Below are 13759 nucleotides of genomic sequence, written 5' to 3' on the forward strand. Positions count from 1 at the left end.
AAATAGTTGCTGGTGTTAATAACTTATATTCACTCTTTTATTCCATATTCTGTTATATTATCTCTGTATTTAGAAACTTTTATTAAACGTATCCTGAAATTTAACACTTTTTGTATGAGGTAGAGTAGAAGCTATTTAATAATTAAGGTAGCTTTTTTTGATGTCTACCTATTCACTAACTCATAAATTATTATTATCATAACTAGTTGTATCGGTTTCCTATTGCTGTTGTAACAGATTACCATAAACTCAGAGGCTTAAATCAGGGATGAATTCAGGCGCGTCCCCGCAAAGCTCCGCCTTGCGCAGGGAGACTTCTCTTTGCTGCAACCCCGGAAGTGTGTTGTGCGGCAACCCCGGAAGTGTGTTGTGCGGCAACCCCGGAAGTGTGTTGTGCGGCAACCCCGGAAGTGTGTTGTGCGGCGGCCCCAGAGCCCAAGCGGAGGTAACCTAAGGTTGGAGGGCGAACCTAGGTGAGCTGCTGGGCAGGTCCCAGACTCCGACGCCGGGCAGTGTCTGCTGGGGGAGCTGTGGCTTTAGCATCTGTTGGTGTGACCCTGCTGGCGTGGTGAGTCCCTGGGACCCCAGAGTTCCACATCTGGTTCTCTCCTTCCTCAGACCCGGGAGTCTGGATTCCCAGTCCCCCCTCCTTCAGACCCAGCCCAGGTCCTCAGCCCCCTCCTATCAGGCCCACCCTCTCCTTCCTCAGACCGGGAGTCCCAGCCCCCAGCCCCCAGCCCCGTTCCCTCAGATCCAGAGGTCCAAGCCCTGTTGCCGGCCTTTGGGACCCAGGCTCCAGGACCCAGATTTCTGGTCCCCTGTTTCCTCCCTCCCCTGCCCCAAAACACACACAGACACACAAGCACCTTGTTTCCCCAAGGTGTTCTTTCTTTTTTTAACTTTTTTTTTTTTTTTTTTGATGGAGGTACTGAACCATACGCACGCGCTGTACCGCTGAGCTGTCTCTCTCCCACTTCAGCCAGGATGTTCTTTCAAAGATATTTCAGCAGCAACTAACAAAGGTATCTTTTTCTTCCTTATCCGATTTCCATCCCTAAAGAATATATTTCGGCTCTAACAAAACAAACAAAAAAAATAGCAAAGACACATTTCTTACATTGCAATTCTGAAAGTCAGAAGTCCGCATCAGCAGGCCTGCATCTTCCTGGAGGTGCTAGGGGAGAAGCTAGTTCATTTTCCAGCTTCTACAGACCACCTCCATTCCTCACCTTGTAGCTCCTTCCTCCATCTTCAAAGCCAGCAGCCATATAGCTTCCAATCTCTCTCTCATTCCATTGTCACATCAGCTTTTAATTGACCCTTCTCTCCCTTCTTATAAGGACCTTTTTGACTGTATTGGGCCCATCCAGATATTCCAGGATAATATCCACATCTCAAGATCCTTAAATTAACGTATCTGTAAAGTCCCCCTTTCAATGTAAGGTAACCTATTCATGTGTTCCAAGGATTAGAACATGTACATTTTGGGGGGACCATTGTTCCACCTGCCACACTATCTAAGCTGCTGATTGATCCTGAAACCCCATTCTGGCTAAGTCTAAACATGCCAAAATATTTTAAAGTTTTATTTTATTATACAACTAAAAATGAATATGTAAATTTGTTCTCATTGCAAAATACGCAAATATCATGATAAAACCAAGTCTTACTTCACATCACATTTAAGTTCCAGGGCTCCAGGTAACCATTATTATGAATGAGAGCCATGTATGCTATAAAGCCTTTCTACATATTTGTGTAAAATAAATATCCCTGTACAAAAACAGTACATAGAATTGATTTTTAACCATATAGATTATAATATACTGTACATTTCTATGTTCAAATAACTTTTTTCTACAACATTCTATAATTTCGTAGAATGGATATAATATGTTGGTATAATTATCATTCTCCTGTTGATTTATATGCTTATTTCCCTTTTTTAAAATAAGTAGTTTAAACTGATGCTGCAATACCTCACACATGCCTCTTTGTACACTTGTTGGAGTGGTTCTCTAGAGATCTCTAGGGCTGGAAGTGACAAGACATAGGGTATGTGCTTCAGAAATTTAATAAATGGCACAAAATTGCTTTCCAAAGTGGCTGCACCAATTTACCACTAGCAACTTTGGAGAGTTTCTTTTTCCCCTTTGGACTCAGCAGCTTTTGATATCATAACTACCCCCCCCCCCCCCGCTAATTAGATTGTTTTAAAAAATGGCACCCCTTTCTTGTTTTCATTTCCATATTTCCATTTCCTCCCTGGCCAGTGAAGCTAGGTATTTCTCATGTTTACTCGCTATTTGGGTTTCTCTTTTGGAATTGCCTATTTATATTCTTTCCCTATTTTTGTGGACCTTTAAAATACTAATTTGTAAGAGTTGTTTTTATATGCTAGATACTAACTTTTTGCTTGTTACAGAAATTTCAAATGTATTTCCCTTTTCTGTTACTTGGTTTAAAAATTTACTTATGGCATCTTTTAGCATAGACAAGGCTTTAATTTTGATGTAGTCAAATTTATTTCTCCTTTAATATTTTGTTTTTTATATCATAAGATGACATCCCTTATTCCAGGCTTATAGATTTTCATAATCATTTTAAAAATTGTCTTTGATTTATATCTTTAATTATTTTAGAACTTGTTTTTGTGATTTCTGTGAGCTAGTGTCTTAACTTTATTATTTTTAAAAATTAATACTTAACTGTTTCAACCATAGTTATTGAATAATGCATCATTTCCTTAGTGGGTTAAAACACCAACTTTATTTTTCACAAAATCTCCATATATACATGGGTCTATTTCTTGATTCTTTGTTTTGATTTATTGATATGCTATTCTTATTTTGATATTAGCCAGTTTAGTGTCTGTATGTTGTTTCGATATGTTATAATACTGCCTTTATTTTTCTTTTTCAATAATGTTTTTGATATTCTTATGGTTAAGGCCTCCTACATGAAATTTTGAATTAGCCTGTCAAATTCCTTCAAAAATCCTGTTGGAATTTGGATTTGGATTATACTGAGTTCAAGACGAATTTTTTGGAGAGTTATAATAAATTTCTTCATCTATTTGGATTGTCATTTCTGTCATTCTGGATAACTTTATAGTTTCCTCAAACAAAGCCTTGCATGTATTTAGTTCACTTCTATTTTACAGAGTTTTAAAAATACTTTTCGTTTGTCTTTGCTCTGGCAAAACACTCTGTTACAGTGTTTTAGTTAAGAAGTGATAGCAAAGAAAAAGTTTCTGATTCTCATCAAACATTAAGTGTGATGTTGACTTTTGGTATTTTGTAGATACCTTTTATCGATTAAGTTCATTTATAGTTTTCCTAAAATATACATTGTTGACTTGGTTTGTAATAATTTGTTTGGGTTGGTTTTTTATAATTGTGTCCTTGGCTTTTGACTGCTGTGGCCTCAGTGAGAAACTTCAAGCACTGGGCCATGTGATCTTTTGAACTCGGTGGATTTTTCTGGCAGTTGAACTGCCTGGCTATTTCTGCTGAAGTACCCAAATTATTCACCAGAAAGCTCTTGAACCTGGCCGTTCGCTACCAGTCATCATCTCCTTTGAGAGTCTGAAATTCTGGTCTTTATTCCATCCCACATGTCAAACGAGTGCCTTCAGTGAATTAAACACTTGTGAAAATCCCTCCTGTTTTTTTTCCTGCATGTTATGAATTTGTACATTAGAAAAAAACTACTTCTCTCTTTTCTAGTAATTCGTGGTGGGAAGAGGGACTAGCGGCAGGTACTCAGTTTGTTTTTTGACTAAGAATATAGAGTCCGGGACAGCTGTGAGGGTTCTTCCGTTTTTATTTTTTGAGTATGTGCACAGCGCATGCCCTAAAATAGACCACCTGGCAAATGCCTAATTGCCTTCTAAGACAATTATTAAAAGCATCTTGTTTTTGTCAAAATCACATCAACATCATTTCTGTTGTCATTCTATTGGCTAGAACCTAGTCATATGCGATATGACTGGCTGTAAGAGAAGCTGGGAAATGCAACCTCACCCGGGTCCAGGAAAAAGAGATAGTGTTTTGGTGACTAGCAAGCAGTTTTTGTCATATTCTGAAGGTAGAAGACCCCAAATTTGAACTCAAGTTTTCTGCCTACAAAGGCTTGCTGTTTTCATTGTACCATTCTGCCCTTTATTGTCTATCAAATAGAATCAGAGATGAATTTTGGTTACAGAATGAATGCTGTCTTGTGAATCTTACCAATTAACTAACTGCCACAGAGAGGCTGGCCTGGAGCTCCCCATTGGCACCCTTTATTATTCTAGACCTTGCAAGTAACTGCCAGTCTCCCTTCTCACTGCCCAAATCCCTAGGCCTGTGCAACGTTTCTATTTTATTTTCAGTGCTCCTGCATCCAAGACCTAAGTTGGAGCCTTGCCCTAAGCCAAGTTCACAAGGATAAGTTTCTCTTTTGGCCTCCATTTTGGGTTCCCCATTGCTTCCACAATAGGGATGTGCTGCTGCTTCCAGTTGGACTCCTAGGGGGTCACTCTTTGCCCACATTGTGATTGGAGGTTGCCAACACCATATGGAAATATGCCTCACCCACCAGGATGTGGACATGGCTCCTATTCAGATCTTTTCCCAGTGGACAGGTTTCCGGTCCATCCTCATGCCTCCTGTGTTGCATTTTGAATAAACTGCTAGACCTGGCTGGGAAGTCCTAGCATACAACAGAATTCTAACCCTGATAGAGTTTGGAAAAGCTGCTTCATTTTAATTTTAATTTTTCCAGAGTGTAAATCATGCCATCTCTTATGTAGATTACCAAGTAAATGCTTTCTTGCCCTCCAAGATAACCCAACCATGATCTTTGCTGCCTTATTTTTGTTTAGTAAAAGGTATGTCATCATCAGCTACATTTATGAAATAGCAGGAAGAAAAAAGTTCTCAATGAGTATATTCTAAAATATTGATATTTATTAGCCAGCATGTTACTAAAATATTTTAAAAAATCTTCACTTCCTTTTCAGCCAATCCAATGATTATTTCTAGTTATTTTTGTCACTTTAACTTTTTGTCATTATGACAGATACCCTGAATCTCCTGGGGATTTTTTTTTTACTGAGTAACCATAAAAAATGTGTGAAATATCCATAAAAATGTGAAAGTTTTCCATTGGTTTTCATTGCTTCATTGTCATCATAAAGAAACTCTCATTGGGTAAATTGAAACAGGTAACAAAAATCGACCTTAATTATTATGTCACACATAATAGGAACATGAAACAGGACTCAGGTTATAAACATAGGAGTGTCTTTGCAACTTTCTTTCAACATCTTAGCAGTTTGGAAAAGCAGCTTAGGATAGTGGAAATCTGGGTTTGTAGGAGCCATTGCAGATCAGCATGCAAAGCTGTGAACAGTTTGCTACAAAACAGAACTAGAAGGATCTCTGGTAAACTGCTGTTTATAATGAAGCCCCTTGTTGAATGTGATTCAGGGTCAGTGTTTTACATTTTTCGGCACCCACTTAGGTACCCACATTATGCAGCACTGAGCATATTTTCAGTCTAAGCCATGCCTGTGCTACTATTAACATCAGTGGCTACTGCCCTGGTTCTTGCCTGATGAATTGGTAATGCTCGTTTGTCCTCTGGGTGCTTACTATGAGCCAGGTGGCATTTCTTCTGCTGCCATATGCCCCATCAATCTGTAAGCCTTGGTATATATTTAAGTGAAAGTCACTTCAGCTCATTTATGAAGTTGGCTCTCGTGTCACGTATTAAAGACATTGTTGGCTTCGATGTTCCTTTAAAAAAAAATTGACACCTGGTCAGACATTACAGTTTAAATGTGCTAACGAAGACAAATACATCTACTGAATTAAAAACGTTATCTCAAAATCATAGCTTTGTGTATTTTTCTGAAGACACAAATTATTATAGCTAGAAATTCTTTTCGCTTGTGTTGGAAGAAATTTACAAATTTATGTGCTTAAATAAAACATTCCACATATGATGTCAAAGCACTTCATGTTTCTCAGTGCAACAGAAATAAGTCTATCCAGTAGTAATAAAAAGGAGGCTGTGAAGAACTGTCATGGAGGGACCATGGCTTCACAACCTTTAGACACCAAAGTCATTTGATGGTGTGAAATTGCGAGTCAGTGTTAAATTAGTCTTATGTTGAGTCTATGACTTTAGAGACGAATCTCACAATTGTAGCAATTTTAACTACTGCAGACTTTTTTAGCAATTGTGATTGAAAGAGAAAACTGTAACTCATCGTGATTATATCAAGTGGCTGTGATACTAATGATAATAATGTATACATATTTGCAGGTATACAGTCGTCGTTAGAATTATCGATTCAAAAAATCCTTGGCATCTGCAAAGCGTCAGCAACCTGCGCTGCTAGAGGTGGTTTTGTCTGCTTTTCTTCCCACTAAACGCTGTCTCTGGGGAGCTTTTCCCCAGGGGGATTTGCTGGCAGTTGTGTGTGGGAACTCACACACAGCTGAGGGGAGGGTTATGCCAATACACAAAGGGAAGCATCAACATTAATCTTTGGTTGAAGACTCAAACCAAAACCACTTTATTTACTGTAATTGAAGTCTAGCTTATTAATTATTTCTTTCATGGATTGTGTCTTCTTTGGGCTTCACCTAAAAAGTCATCTCCATACTCAGAGTCATCTAGGTTTTCTTCTATGTTATCATCTAGGAGGTTTACAGCTCAGCATTTTGCATTTAGGTCTGCGTTTCATTTTGAATTAATTTTTGCTTATGGCGGTCCACTTGTTCCAGAACCATTTGTTGAAGAGGTTATCTTTGATCCATTGTGTTGCCTTTGCTCCTTTATCAAAGATCAGTTTTCTGTATTTATGTGGGTCTGATTCTGGGCTCTATGTTCTGTTCCATTGATCTGTCTTTCTATTTTATCACCAATATCAAACTGTCTTGATTACAGTAGTAGTATAGTAAGTCTTGAAGTCCCATAGTGTCAGTTATCCAGTTTTGTTCTTGTTTCCTTTAGTATCATGTTGGCTATTCTGAGTCTCTTGCTTTTCTATATAAGCTTTAGAATCAATTTGTTGATTTCCACAAAATAACTTGCTAGGATTTTGATTGGGATTGCATTGAATCTATGCCTTTATATTTTTGTCATGTAAATGGAACCATACATTATCTACCCTTTTGAATCTGGCTTTTTTCACTTAGCGTGATGCATCTGCAATTTCTTTATGTTGCTGAATGTATTAGCAGTTTGCTCATTTTAATTGCTAAGCAGTATTTTATTTTGTGGATGTAACTCTGTTTATCCATTCATCATTCACCAGTTGAAAGACATTTCAGTTGTTTCTAGTTTTTGGTGATTATGAATAAAGCCACTATAAACATTCATATGCACGTTTTTGTACAAAAGCACAAATTTTCATTGTTCTCAAGTAACTAGGAGTAGGACTGTTAGTCATATATAAATGGATTAAAAATTATTTTTGAGATAAAAATTTGGAACACACACATATGACTATTCTATAATAAACTATAATGTGTCCTTAAGATAGTTACTTTAAACATATAATTTAAAAATATTTCCTTAGTAAATGATCTAGATAATCTGATTCATACCCATTGTTTCTTGGTCACATTAAGAAGGTAGGCCAGGTTAGCTTTGCTTACTAACAGTATTTTTTTTCTTTCGATAAACTTTAAGATTAAAGTGTAGCTGATTTCAGTATATTTAATGTTAACAAAATAGTAACAATAGGATAATTAACTTTCACATAGATTTATATATATCTTTTGTTCTTTGATAATTATGAAAGTAGAGATCACTTCAACGACATTTGTAAGAGTAATACTTGAAAGAAGACAGTCTACTTGAAAAATACGGAATCCACACTGGAAAATGTTTATCAAGTTTAATTTTTGTTTCTTGGGAGCTTTTAACAAACTATAATAAAATGATAGATCTGTTAATTTTCTTAGCACAGTAGCATCATTTTTTTAAAGCTTTGATTGAACTCTTTATCTGGTAAATTATTTCTTATTTGAAACAAATTCCTATGTCTTCTCATTTTGCTTAACTTTCTCTGCCTCTCTGAATTAGATGAAACAGTTACCTATCCCAGTTTTGTATTGTTTTTTAAGATTACACATACAAGTGCTGCCACTATGTTTTTTTCTTTCTGACTTACTTCACTTAGTATAATAATCTCTAGGTCCATCTATGTTGCTGCAAATGGCATTATTTCATTCTTTTTTATGGCTGAGTAGTATTCCATGCACGCACACGTGTGTGCACTTGCACCCCCCCACAACTTCTTTATCCAGTTATCTGAGTTTTGACAAATATGTAACCGCACATATAACCACCATTCCAATCACCCCAAAAATTTGCCTCATGCCCCTTTGTTGTCATTCTTTTGTACCCTAATTCCAGGCAACCGTTAATATTTTTCTATAATTATATAACAGTTTTTTGTTTTCCAGATTGTCATATAAGTGAATTAATAAAACACATGTTCTTTTATCTGTATTTCCCCAGCATAATGATTTTTAAATTATGCATAATTTTATAGTATCAATTTATTCCTTTTTATTGCTAAATACTATCCTACTATATTAATAAGACACTATTAGTTTAGTATTCACCTGTTGATTGGAGTTTTTTTTAACATTTTTGGATATTATTTAAAAAAAAAAACCACTGCAGACATCTATGTATAAGTATTTAGGTAGACATATACTTTCATTTCTCTTAGTTAAATATATAGGTGTGGAATTCCTGGATCTTATAATTTCATGTTTAACTTTAAAGGAAACTGAAATCTGTATTTGAAAGTGGTTCTACTATTTTGCATCCTTACCAATTCATCATATTGTCAGTCTTTTTATTTTTAGCCATTCTAATGGGAGAGTAATGATATCCTATTGTGGTTTTAATGTGAATTTCCCTAATGACAAAGGTATTAATCAACTGTTTATGTGCTTTATTGGCCATTTATCTCTTCAGTGAAATTTCCATTCAAATTGTTTGCCCATTTTAAAATTGATTTGTTTTCTGATTACTGGGTTGTATAATTTTTTATACAATTTGGACACAAATCTTTTGCCAGATGTACAATATTTTCCTTGCCTTCTTGTCACTCAGAGAGCAAAACTTCTAAATTTTGATAAACCCTAATTATACTTATTTTCCTTTGCAGTTTGTGATTTCTGTGACCTAAGAAATATTTACTTTCTCCAAGGTTCTGAAAACATTCTTATTTGTTTGCTTCCAGGAATTTTTTACTTATAGTTTATACATTTAGAACTGTGATCCATTTCGGTTTAATTTTTGTGTTTTGTGTGAGGTAAGGGTTAAGGTTCATTTTTTTCCCCAAAGGGATAAATTGTTCCATCACTGTTTATTGGCTAATGATTGAGCAAGGCTGTCAAAGTCAAAGTCATGCTTTTCTTAAGGTGACCTCTAGCCAGTGACTCAGCAAGGTGACCTAGCTATTTCCATTCTCCATAGGACTCCACCAGTGAGAAGTCTTTGCTCTGGATTTCTGTGCTGGGCTAGTAGAGACTGTTAGGTTGTATTATGGTCGTATAGCCTTCCCCATCCTGCTCAATCTTGCAAATTCATGTTTACTTCTCATTTCTCATTGAATTACCTTGGCACCTTTGTTGAAAATCAGTTGACAGTATAAGTGTGGGTCAATTCCTGGGCTCTTTTCTGTTCCATTGATCTTTCATGTATCCTTATATAATACTGTACTGAGTTGATTAATGTAGCTTTATAGTGAGTATAGAAATAAGATAAGTTTAGCTGTTTTTCCCCCTTTTTCAAAGTTATTTTATCTATTCTAGGTCCTTTGGATGTCCACATACATCTTGGAATCAGTTTTGCAAGTGATTTTATCCCTTCCTTTTCTAGGATTTCAATTACATATGTCTGTGACTGCTCGACAGTGCATCATGCATGGGTCTCTGAGTCTTTGTTCTTATTCAGTCTTTTTTTGTTTTGTGCTTCATTGGGATGTTTCCTGTTGCTATATCTTCAGGTTCATTGGTCTTTTTCTAATAGTCTCTAATCGGCTATTTTCCCCTTCCAAATATGTTTTCAATTCATTTATATGCATTTTTTCCCCTGGAATTTTTATTTGGTTTATTTTTTATATCTTCTATACCTCTTTGCAGTATATTCATGTTTTCTTTAAATAGTTAAGTGTATGTACAATAAATAATTTAATATTCTTGTCTGCCAATTCTATCATTTCTGTCATTTCTGAATTTGCCTCTCTTGATTGATTTTTTTTCCTGGGTATGGGTCCGATTTTTCCTATTTCTTTGAATGTCTAATAATTTTTCTTTTATTGGATGTTGGGCGCTGTGAATGTCATATTGTTGAGAGCTGAAATGTGTTGTCTTCCTTTAAAGTGTAGTGAACTGTGTTGTTCAGGCGGTGCAGTTAATTTTGGATCCAGTTGATACTCTCAAGCTTTGTTTGGACAAGTTTAAAGTATCTTTATTTTAGAGCTAGTTTGGTCCTACTACTAAGACATAATCATTCTTCTGGAGTCTCTACTGAATGCCTCAAAGAATGCCTAGAGTGCTTTGTGCTCAGGCTGTGCAGAATTCAAACTTCTTCTCACCCCATGTAAGCTCTGGGAGTGCCCGGCTTGCTGCTCCCTGGTCATTCTTCACCCATCCTTCTTGAACTTTATTCATCCATGACTTGGTCTCCAGAAATAGATGCAAGGGGAATGCTGTGCAGATTTTGGGAGCATTTTGTCTGATAATGCCTTCCTCTCTGGTATCTTGCTCTGCAAATTCAATAACTTCAATCTCTTCTTTTCAACTCATCAAGACCATTATTTTCTGTATAGATCCCCCTCCTTGTGCTGTGATCCAGAAACAGCTTCCAGGAAGAAAGCTGGGGTGATCATGGAGCTCCCCTTGCTTGTTTCTTTTTTTTTCAAAGTAACTTAGTCTTGCACTGTCTGCCCTACACTCTACATTGTATTAGAAAAAAGGTTATTTAACATATTTTATCTGGTTTTTCCAGTGTTTACGTGAGGAGGGTTGCTAGTTACTTCATCATGGCAGAATCAGAAATCAAACATAAACTTTAATGAAGGGCATCAGTATTATTACCTTTTGAGCTAAAGATCCTTTAGTGATTCTCAAAGTGCGGTCCACAAATTACCTACATCATTATCTCCTAAGAAACCTATTAAAATGCAGATTCCTGGGCTTCTACTCCAATCTTTAGGGAATACGATCTAGAAATCCAACTTTAAAAGTATCGTGGGTGATTCTTAGTTCTGAGAAATTTTGAGCCCCATGGCTTTTTTTCATCTTTGGCAGTAGAGACATTTCTACCGTTTGCCTATCATGCTGAGACAAGGGGTACAGAATAATAGGGCTGGATTATTTGAAAGAATTCAGGCAAACACCTTATTTGCATTGAGAACAGTGTTCTGGAGATCAAGGCAATGGGTTTATTCCTTGAGTACCTTTAATAGCTTCTTTATAACTATGGGCACTTGGACTGTATGTTAGGTGTCTAGGTAGCATTGTTTATCTACAAAGACAGTACCCGTTTACCAGGATTACCAGCTCACTGTGACACCTAAGAAAAATTTTCTAAAAGCAGTGTGTGGGGTGGCATCAGCTAAGCAGAGTAGTGCACTAAGATGATTGTAGGAAGTGCCATGTTTATGTTTTAGAGATGACGATGTGAGAGAAATAATACAATGCCAGTGAAAACAACTCCAGTGGCAAAAGTTTTTGTTTTGCACCTTCCATCTTCATTTTCTTCCTCTTTTTCCTCAATTTATCCAGGTACCAAGCTCTAATTGTTCGTCATTCAATGAGTTGTTGACTCAGGGTACCCAGGTATTCAGGGTACCTGCATTTTAATAGAACACATCTAGAAACAAGGAATTTTAATAACAAAGAAATAATGATAGGGTTTCCCCAGCAACAGAGACAGGTTTAAGGGAGATATTTAATCTGTGTGTGTGTGTGTGTGTGTGTGTGTGTTCCAGAGATGCTTGATTTCCTAAGAGGCAATCATAAGAATTATGTGTATCATTAGGTATGGTCACACAACAGAATACTAAGCAGTCGCTGAAAGGATGGGGTACATTTGTGTTTGTATGTTTATGTGTAAATAAGTAATAGCAATGATAGGTTAGCAAATCTAGAGAAAAAAGATGGAGGGATTATACTGTTACAGTCTTGTTAACATTCATCATCTCTGGAAGGTGAGTTTTTGATTAAGAAGACTTTCCTATTAAAGTTAATTACGTCTGTAATGTTTGAATTTTGTACAGTTTGAGTAATCAGAGAAACAAATAAGTCAACTCAAGGGGCCTCCCAAGTTTGCCTCAGTGAAGGCTTATCTGGTGGATCCATACATCCACTTAGGGGTTTAAGTATTTACCATATGCTCGGTTAAGAGAGAAGGTGCCTTTCATTTTAAGAATTTGAAGCTGAAGAACACACATTCCATTTTGTGCTCCACAGACCTTGATCATCTCACTTACGATGAGTGAAGAAGGGAAGTTTCATAGAGAAGGGGAAATGAAAAAAACTTATAGAGTGGTGGCTGTGAGACAGTTTGACAGAAGGCAAAGGTGTGTTCCAAGAAATGAGAATACAACTGGACTCAAGTATTGAAAGGACAGTTTTGGGAAGGGGATCAGTAACGACGATGCCAACAACAGCACAGGAATAACTGTTGCCAGTGTGTGAAGCCCCCCAGTTCATCCTCCTGTCAACGCTGAGGTTGCTTAACTTCTCTGAGCATCTGTGTCCACCTATGTAAAAAGGGTGTGGTAACTGTCTAACTCACAGGCTTGAGTGAGGGTTAAATGACATGATGGGTATAAAACACAGGGACTCAGTGGGACTTGTTTGCTGTGTTTATTTTCCTCATCTCCATTTTACAGATGTGGGAATTGAACCTGAAACTTGCTCAAGGCCTAAGAACTAACCAGTGTCAGAGCTGATATCCGAATCTGGGCTTGTCTGTTTCCAAATCTGTTTCAGTATTCACATGAAACAGTGACATTTTGGAACCCTATTCAAAAACACTCTGAGTATTCCACTGGTTTTGATGGTCGTTTTGAGTGATGTACAAATGTAACTAAGCTATAGTTGTAGTAATAGACGTGTTACTGATACATGGGTTATTAGAGACATCAACAAAAACAGATCACACCTCTTCTAAGGACAAGACCACATTCTACTAGTAGGATTTTTAGGTTGTAATGCATTTTTCTTAGAATACTTAGAACACTCAAGCATAATGTGTGACCACCTTGCTTTCAGTGCTAGGAGGAGAAAACAGCACATTGCTCCTGCAGTGACTCTGGCACCAAGGTGACAGATGGCTCAGTCCAGGACTCTGGCTTTCTGGCATAGTCTACTACCTCCCTGGCATAGTAACTTTGCCAGTGTGACAGGAACTGCTCCAAGGAAAAGCTGATGATGGGGTGGGACAGGGAAGGGGATTACCTTTGCGGCTGCTGCTTTGTAAGGATAATTCAAGACAAGTCAGCTTCACAAGGAAGTTACTCTGGGACTGAAGAGGAAACCAAAAAGATAGAAGGAAAGAGGAAAACGGTGCAAGTCTTTGGTCAGAGGTCAGTGATGCTGAAAGCTGGGCTGCCTGGCCAGGAAGCATTTGTAAACAGGCAAATCCATTGTCCTGTGGGCTTTGATGGAAAATGCAGAGCCCAGTGTAGCAGTGTAAGGTGGTGCTGACTCTAGTTCCGCTTGCCTAA

General features: G+C 37.2%; 1 long non-coding RNA gene across 1 annotated transcript in view; it reads left to right on the forward strand.

The window, feature by feature from the left end:
* Positions 1-288: 288 nt before the first annotated feature.
* LOC141574767 (uncharacterized) overlaps positions 289-13759 on the forward strand; it is a 151930-nt gene continuing 138459 nt past the window's right edge. The window contains exons 1-2 of the long non-coding RNA XR_012501856.1: positions 289-568; positions 926-1022. This is a non-coding gene — a long non-coding RNA (uncharacterized LOC141574767). The remainder of the gene's footprint in view (positions 569-925; positions 1023-13759) is intronic.

The sequence above is a fragment of the Camelus bactrianus genome, chromosome 23 (assembly GCF_048773025.1).
Source record: "Camelus bactrianus isolate YW-2024 breed Bactrian camel chromosome 23, ASM4877302v1, whole genome shotgun sequence".
NCBI lineage: Eukaryota > Metazoa > Chordata > Mammalia > Artiodactyla > Camelidae > Camelus > Camelus bactrianus.